This window comes from Pinus tabuliformis, chromosome 5_2, assembly GCF_031772625.1.
Source record: "Pinus tabuliformis cultivar Carrire ecotype Pingquan chromosome 5_2, CPIR1, whole genome shotgun sequence".
Taxonomy (NCBI): Eukaryota; Viridiplantae; Streptophyta; class Pinopsida; order Pinales; family Pinaceae; genus Pinus; species Pinus tabuliformis.
The window spans coordinates 627,776,460-627,784,833 of NC_142306.1; positions in this window are offsets into that span (position 1 = coordinate 627,776,460).

Below are 8,374 nucleotides of genomic sequence, written 5' to 3' on the forward strand. Positions count from 1 at the left end.
CTTCACCGAGACTTGAAGCGGTTTGGCAATGTTTTATGCCCCTGGTTGTGTGCGTCGCGCGCCAAGCCCAGTGCGCCGTGCGCTAGGTGTCCGTCGCGCCCTTGCAAATTTCCCACTGCGGGCTGGCTGCGTGTGCACCGCGCCCTCTGTGTGCGCTGCGCTCCTGGGTGTATGCGCGCGCCTTCCAAAACCAACTCTCACTTACTCAAACTCTCACGATTTCGCTCTCTCACCTTTGTAATGTCTCTCCAAGTCTTGCAAGAGCACAATGGCTTTGATTTGGGCAAAAACAAGTATATATAGGCTTGGGAGAGATGGTTTTGATTTTTTCTTCTTTGAAAACCCACTTTCTAATGTTTGTGTTTTGCACTTTTTTTGTTGACTTTAAAACACCCTGATTTTCATTTTTTTCTTTGAAATTTTGGCTCACATGATGGGATTTTCAGCATTTCTTTGCGGGGACTGTGCGACTGGGCATTTAGCCATGGAAACCATGGCTGCATCTGAAAAATCAGCTTGTGCATTTTTGGAAAATTTTGTCATAAATGACCTTGTTTGACTTTTCTTCAACTGTTTTGAAGAAGAGTCGAAGTCTTTCCACTTGAAGATGAAGCTCTCTGAACCATAGCTGTGTAAGGGCCTCCTTCTGGCCTGCATGGATTTACTGGACATGTTTCAAGGACCAAATTGATGAATTCCTAGACCCAATCATAAAAATGACTTTGGCCTGTAAAGGACCAGACCTGGACTGTCATGAGCTTCGGTGATTATGGACCAGCACCTGAGCCAGCAGGGGCCAGACATGAGGGAAAATGACTAGCATGACTTTATCCGTCAGATCATGGCATGTCCCTAGCGAAATGCAGCTGAGTGGATGGAGCGGGACACCTAAAATTGAAATGCACAAAGAGTTTTTATCCCTGACGGAGGGCTGACCAGACCGACTCTAACATAGAGCACTTTTGAAAAGACGTTTTTGCTTTTGCGTTTGAAGAAAACTTTTTGAAAAACTTGGTTTTGCTTTCTTGAGCTTTGTTTTTATTTAGTTTCCTTTTAGTGAATGAAAGTGCATTTCTGTTTGTCTTGAAACTTGTTTTTAGTGTTTAGACGAAATGAATGATAGCAACTCATATTCTATCTAAACATTTTAAGTGGCAAATTAGAAATTGATAAACAAGTAACTTTCATTTCTTGATTTAGAGTAGTCTTAAGTCTTGCATCAACATGTACTCATTGCATTAGGATAGAATTGCACATCTTTTTAGGCATCCATAGTTTTGTTAACTTTTGTGAGTGTGAAGCGTGAGTAAAAGAAAAGAAAAGAAAATTTGTTGTTTTTTTTGAAGTTCTTCTGAACCCAGTAGAAATTTCTTTCATCGAAAAATGAAAACAAGTGCATTTGCATATAGTTTGGTTTTTATTAATTTCTTTTGCGTCAAAACACCACTAGTTTCACTTCCACTTATCCCTTGACTTAAAGAACAGCCCATTTAAAAACAAGCGCTAATTAAAATATACTAGAACTTTTTATAATTGGCAAGTTAGACACACCAACAAGTTTTAGGATATTTTAGGGCCTTGGATTAGGCGAGTGGAGAGATAACTCTCCAAGGCCATTTAAACTGTCAAACATAGGAGTCTGAGTAGTGAGTGAAAATCCAATAGTGTTAGGGAGACCAGGAAAGCTCTAGATCTGGGAGTTAAGCACGAGGGTTTTTGAAGATAAGGAAGAGAGATACCCCCTCTCCTACTTGTCGGATCTAACCTCAAGACTGTTCCGCCTGGTTTCTGATACGAGTTGGTAGCTTTAGTTGCTACTCCTAGGGATCTACACAGGTGGCTGCGGAGGATAATCCGTGGCACCTAAGGTCGACGTTGTATCACTCTCAATGGTACTACTGGAGGGCACCCTTGCGAAGCTTGGGGGCTTGCACTAGCACAGGCTGTTGTTAGGAGGCCAGTGTAACTTCCTCTGTTACCTTCGCTGATAGGACTGGGCCGTCATTATCCTAGACTATCTTCGGAAGGCCCCTTACTTCACTTTCTTGTATTTTGGTGTCTGGTCCTCATCACCCGGAGCAGAAATACTTGGAAGTTGTTTGACTGGCTGACATCTTTTAGGGACTTTATAGTTGAGTGCTCTTTGCTCCTTGTATATAGTTGGCTTTAGGTATTTTTGTCTAGTCACTTTTTGGACTTTGTATCCTGAGTGACTGACTTGCCACTCCGCCAATCTTGAAAGGCTTTTGGTCATTCTTTCGGAAGTTGTGGAGTTGCCTCCTCAAGGGAAAAGGTTTTGATTGCATATCCATCTTCCTTGAAAAGTAATTTCTACGTTCTCGTAAGGGAAGGGTCTGCGAATCCTTTAGATATGGCCAATATTCCTGTGGAAACTAACCAAGGTACCCTCCCAAAAGGGGATCCTTGTGCTTTTCCTTTCTTTGGAAATGTTGGTACTCCCTTGATGGCCACTTTGAATATTCCTGGGTTGAATGTTGGACTACCCGTTTGGCTATGGTCCACTCCGAATATTGCAAACGCTCTTGAAGCTTCTCAAATGAATGCTTTATTTCAGGGGCATCACATGGGTGCTAATTGTTCATCTTCTTTCAAAGAGAAATATGGGATTCCTTTTTCTCCTCCTGCTTTCAATAAGAAATCTAAAAAGAGGACAAAGAGGAAGTCAAAGAAGAAGAATAATTCTATCCCATCATCTTCAACCTCTGCTAGTCATGTTGGAGATGAGCCTTCAGCTGCTGCAAGTCATGTTGGGGGCACAAGTCTAGTCACTGCAAGTCACACTAGCACTTCATCCTCAACCTCTGCCAGTCATGTTGGAGATGAGCCTTCAGCTGCTGCAAGTCATGCTGGGGGCACGAGTCTAGTCACTGTGAGTCATACTAGCAAAGAGTCAGGATCCTCTGCAAGTCATGTTCAGGACTCTCCACAAACCACTGCTAGTCATGTTGGCGGAATGGAGGTTAATAAGAAACCTGGACGTAGAAGTTTTAAACCTAAGTTCCCTTGTAAGATATGCAAGGGAGACCATCTTACTCATTTATGCCCTGGTATTCCAAAGGTACAAAGGATATGGTCCGAGTCTGAAAGTACTTCTACTCCTAGATCTGATATGGTTTCTCATCAATCCCCTCAACCATTGGTTGATAATGCGGTAGATCCAGTGAAATCTCTGGCCGATTACACTCCTCTTTTGGGGGGTCAAATGCCTAATAAAAGAGTCTGTTTGATTTCTAGTACCGAGTCTTATAGTATAGGGGGCATTCCGGTTTCTTCGAATGTTCCCCCTCCAAGTTCTAGGAGTGTTTCCTTTGATTGTGATAGTCTTGTTGAGCCTCGTCTTCCTTCCGCTGCACCTTTCCAAATAAAGGTCAGAGTGAATTCCACAAATGTCTATCGATGTATGGTGGATGAAGGATCCTTTGCAAGTATTATATCCTCTTTGACTTGGAAAGCTTTGGGTTCCCCAAAGTTGTTGACAACTCAGAGTTAGTTGTTAGCCTATGATAGAAGACCTGGTGAATCTATGGGTGTTCTTCCTTAATTTCCTATCACTTTAGGAGGGAAGACTGTCTTGATCGATATGATGGTGGTTGATAGCCCGTTAGACTTTAATATGCTACTTGGGCGTGATTATGTCTATGCTATGAATGCTGTGGTGTCTTCACTCTTTCAAGTAATGTGATTTCCTCATAACGGGAATATTGTCACTGTTGATCAGCTTGCATCTGATAATTACCACCCTAATTCGACTTTACTGCAAAATACCCCTTGGTTTGTTCCAAGTGTTCAAGTAGACTCTACCCCACCACGGGTCAATTATGTGGCATTGAATCCTCAATGTTCAAATGCTTCTGGGAAGGATCCTTTGACTTATTATTCTCCTTCTTGGGACTTGGTCCCGGCAGTTGACTGAGAGATTCTTCCTATAGGGACATGGGACCCCTTAATTCCCTCTTTTGATCCTTGTACTTCTCATGATTTCTCATAACTTGTTTTGCCTTCACAGGAGGAACTCTTTGAAGCCATGAGTTTTGACTATCAAACGACTCCTTGGCCCGATCCCTGCAAGTGGTTTGTCCAACAGAACTATTATACGTAAGTTGCAAGGCTGTGTGGTTCCCTATACCATATTGTACATATGAGGTATGCATTTTCGAGTTTTGTATTCTATAACACAAGATTTTATATGAAGTTTATATGTGGGATGTATTAACTTCTTATCTAGTGTTCCTATTTATGTATACAGAACTTGGAAGATTTCTCCTTTGGAAATTTTCATGGTTGGTCCGTTCTGACAGGTATTGGTTTTCGAAACTGGCATATAGGTTAGGTTTTCACCTGCATTGTGCACTTATCAGTTTCCTTTTCCATTTTGGCCTTAGGATCGACCCCATCAAGTTATGGTGTGGAACCTTCTCATTGCTTAGAAGTATCATGACTTGTGTGGTAGAGCCTACCTTATCATGGGTGCCCTAGTTAGTACCTTGTTGTCACTTGGCACTCATGCTGAGTTCTTTTGTCCCTAGGATCGGGAGTCCTCTTTAGTCCCACCATGACTTATGAGCTGAAGACTCATTCCTCTTTGCTTCTTCGCTTCGTTCTGGCCTTATACCCTAGAGGCTCCTTTGTGTTGAGTTGTACTACTGCATTGCATTTTGACCATTTGCACCTTTTGGCCTTTAGCCGGCTTCACTTGGACTCGTGTTTAAGGCAAATTTTGACCATGACGACTGCAAAATCAAACTTGCATACCTTTAACCTCTGCAACTTGACACACCTTGACCTGTGGAAGGAACACACCTTTGAGTGTCTTTGACCAGTTTTCACCTCCCTGCATTGTGCATAGGATTGTTCTAATCCTAGGAACTAGATCATCTGCTTCACCGACACTTGTTCTTTCCACTGTACTATAGCATTCTTTTATTCTTTTTCCAGCTTAAAAGAAAAAGACAAAAAAATTATATATTCCAAAAAAGAGCAGGAACGGGACATTATTTCGATTTATTGTTGGTAGCTAGAGTCAGTCGTGTCACCCTTGAACAAAACACTCAAAAACAAAGTCTCCTCCATTTGGGTGGGATTTAGTTTGACTTAGGTATGCCTTAACCTTGTTATTGAGTCAGTTCTCCCCTGATTGGTTATCTCTTCCAATCATATGGAGGGTTCGTTCGTGCCTCCTGCATGACGAACTTATACAGAGTCATCATATGCTGCCACATAGTCACATTGAGTCATGATTTTGTTCAAGGGAAGTTAGCCTGAGTCGGCCTCTCTGCAGTGTCTCTTGACTCATTTTTTAGTTGGCCATCCCTGGTTGTCAATATCATGTCTATCATCACATCAGCTATATTGGTCCTTTACTCGTGCCGGTTTGAGAAGGTCCCCATTGACTTCTTGCTGGCGGCTCTTATCCTTATCGACGATGACATCTTGCTCTGAGGACCGACCTAGAGCTGCACCTTGCCCTATTTCATTATTGATAGGTCACCTTGTGCTCAGCATCAATCAGTATCATGGGACTTTGATTGAGTGGTTTCCCTTGTGTTCGACATCAGCTTACATTATCACACATTGGGATTCATGTAGTACCTTGGTTTCCATTTGATCCTATTGGCAGATACCTCGCCTTTGTGTCAGCTTTCATTATTGGCTGGTTCAAAGGGTTTCTGTCATGCGCTAGCCACATCTTGGGTACATCGAAAACGTACTTCAGTCGGGTTACTACATCTTTTTCGTCCGATTCCTTCCACATTATTGGCCTACGGGTTACACTCGCACTAGATTGATGAAGGATGCCTTAATGCCTTCCTTCTGGCGGATCTTTCCCCATCGACTATGACTCATTGCTCTGGGGCAAAGATCTAGAGTCCATTTGGCAGTACCTTGGGGTTTGCAGTCATTAGTGGCAGATCCCTCACTATCGACAGTGGGAAACCATCATTGTCTCCTAATTGATAGATTCTTATAGGTGTTCAACTCCAGCTCATCTATTCACACTTGTTAGATTGTACTGGGTACCTTGACGCTCATTATCATTATCGGTGAGTAGTCTCGCGTTTGTTAATGGTATACATCAATGACTAGTAATCAAATGATTTCTCACATGGTCGACTCCAGATCATTTATTCCCATGGTGTAGAAATGTACCACGGCGGTCGGTGAAGACCTCAGGTAGCATCAGCATTCATTGGTTCACTTGACAGTTGCTCTTGCTGCTGCTAGTTGATACCATCCAACCTTATATCTTGCAGTCATTCATGGCGACATTCTATATACTGGCACCTGAGTTTGCAGTGTAGTACCATCCTATTCCATCATGTTCAGTTGGTACCTGTTGTGATCAGTCTTTGATATCAATGATCCAGTTCATTCTTCAGCATCATTGACATTCTTATATGTGATATTCAGACATGTAATTGTTCGATCGTGATCAGATGATCCATTATGTATTTTCCAGTGCTTTATACTTGTATACTTAGTGGATCCGCTTGTACTTGATATGCGGACATGCTTTACTTTCTCCGAGCATGGGCATGCCCACCTCAAATAGTGTTTCTTTCTGATCTCCTTTTGTGGCTTCGCAGGCTGAACTCTAGTGAAGTCCTTCTCAGTTTTTGCCAGATTTCCTTTCCGTGAACTTTCTTAATACATTTCGGCCATCATGTACCCCTTCTAACCTCATATATTAGGGGGCATCTGTTATAGCTCCAAATCTCACTCTTGAGGTTTGTGATGCTACACTCATGGCCCAGGGCAACCCCTCCTTCCAGACCTGGTCCAAAATTTAAAAAACAATGTTTTATTCCCTATACGCGACATTTCCCTGAGCTAAATGTGTGTATACGCAGGTCTGTGTATACCCAACCCGCGTATATGTCTTAAAACACTTTAAAAAAATTAAATCTCCTTAATTTCGGGTGGAGATCGTGGGCTTTACCTGCTGATCACCTGTTAGTGCCCGTGGCCCAACTGTTCCCAACGAATTCCCAACTAAAAAACTACTTTGGGAGAAGTATAAAAAAGCTTCAATGGGAAGGCCTAAAGGAGGAGAGAAGAGAGGGAAAAGTTATTATGCTGAGATTTCCCTGACCAGGTCTGAAGATCCTAGTGCCTCCTGCACTTCCCCCATTTATAGGAAACCCTTGTTTCCTTGTGTGATGATTTCTATCTACCATTTGAGATATCATGGAGTAAGTCATGGAAGGAGTTTGTTAAAGGCTTGAGACTGGACAAATCCGGAGGGCGGTTCCGCTTGGAGCCTACGAAAGGATGAATCAGGTGAAATTATTCCTTTCTATACTTTATTTGTCTATAATAAAAGAAACACTTGTCTTTGTTCCTGGTATAAATCTTCTTCATGTTTATGATATCTATGTTATGATTCATATATGAATGGTTGTTTAATTGCATAACTAACTACCTTTCAATATACTATGAAGATGATTTCTTTATGATGTTCAGTCCATATACTGTTGTACTTTCTTGAATTGATTGTTTTGCAGATTGAAAGAGAAAAAGGAACTCCAAGAGGGTTTGGACCCTGGAAGGCTCTTCTCGAATGTAGGACCCCCAAGTACACCCCTTATCATATAGTTTTCTTATCTTAGCGTTATGGCCATATGGAATGTCTGTTTCTTTGTATAGACAACCTCTGATCTACTAGCGTTTCAACCCAAAGACCCTAGGGGAATTTGTCCCTTAACAGAGGGATGAAGAGGAAATAGATGAGGAAGAAGAGGAAGAAAAGGAGAAGGAAAGTGGTGAAGAGACAAAAGGAGATGCAAATGAGGAAAATGATGAACAAAGTGAGGAACTAAAGGGAGAAGAAGAGGAGAAAGACAAAGATGAGAGGGGGAATGGAAAAGAGGAGGTAGAAGACAAGGAGGAATCACCCAGGGTACCTTGATAACCCACTGAGAAAGAGGCAGCAACTGCCCTCACTGCCCTTAGTACCCCTATTAAACAAGAAGGGAAAAGACAGAGAAAAACTCCATTGTACTTTAGGACAAGAAAAATTACAAGAATAAGGCATGGAAAACTTCAAACTCCCACTAAGGTTCCTATTGTTATTGAAGACTCACCCAAACAACAGGAGAAGATGGCTCCTCTTATGAAAACTCGAGGAGAAGGATCATTGGGACAAGCCTCTCCCATGTCTTCTATCACTTATGTTAGAATCCCTGTGACTAGATCTACCTCATCCAAAGGAAAAGGCATCCTATAGGATACATAGAAGGACATACAGGAAGCAGAGGAAATCCTACAGGAAACTCTACTAAACCTACAGGAAACTCAGAAATTTTGATAAAGAAGGGAGTATGAAGTGAGAAACTAAGAAGGAGGATCGAGAGCT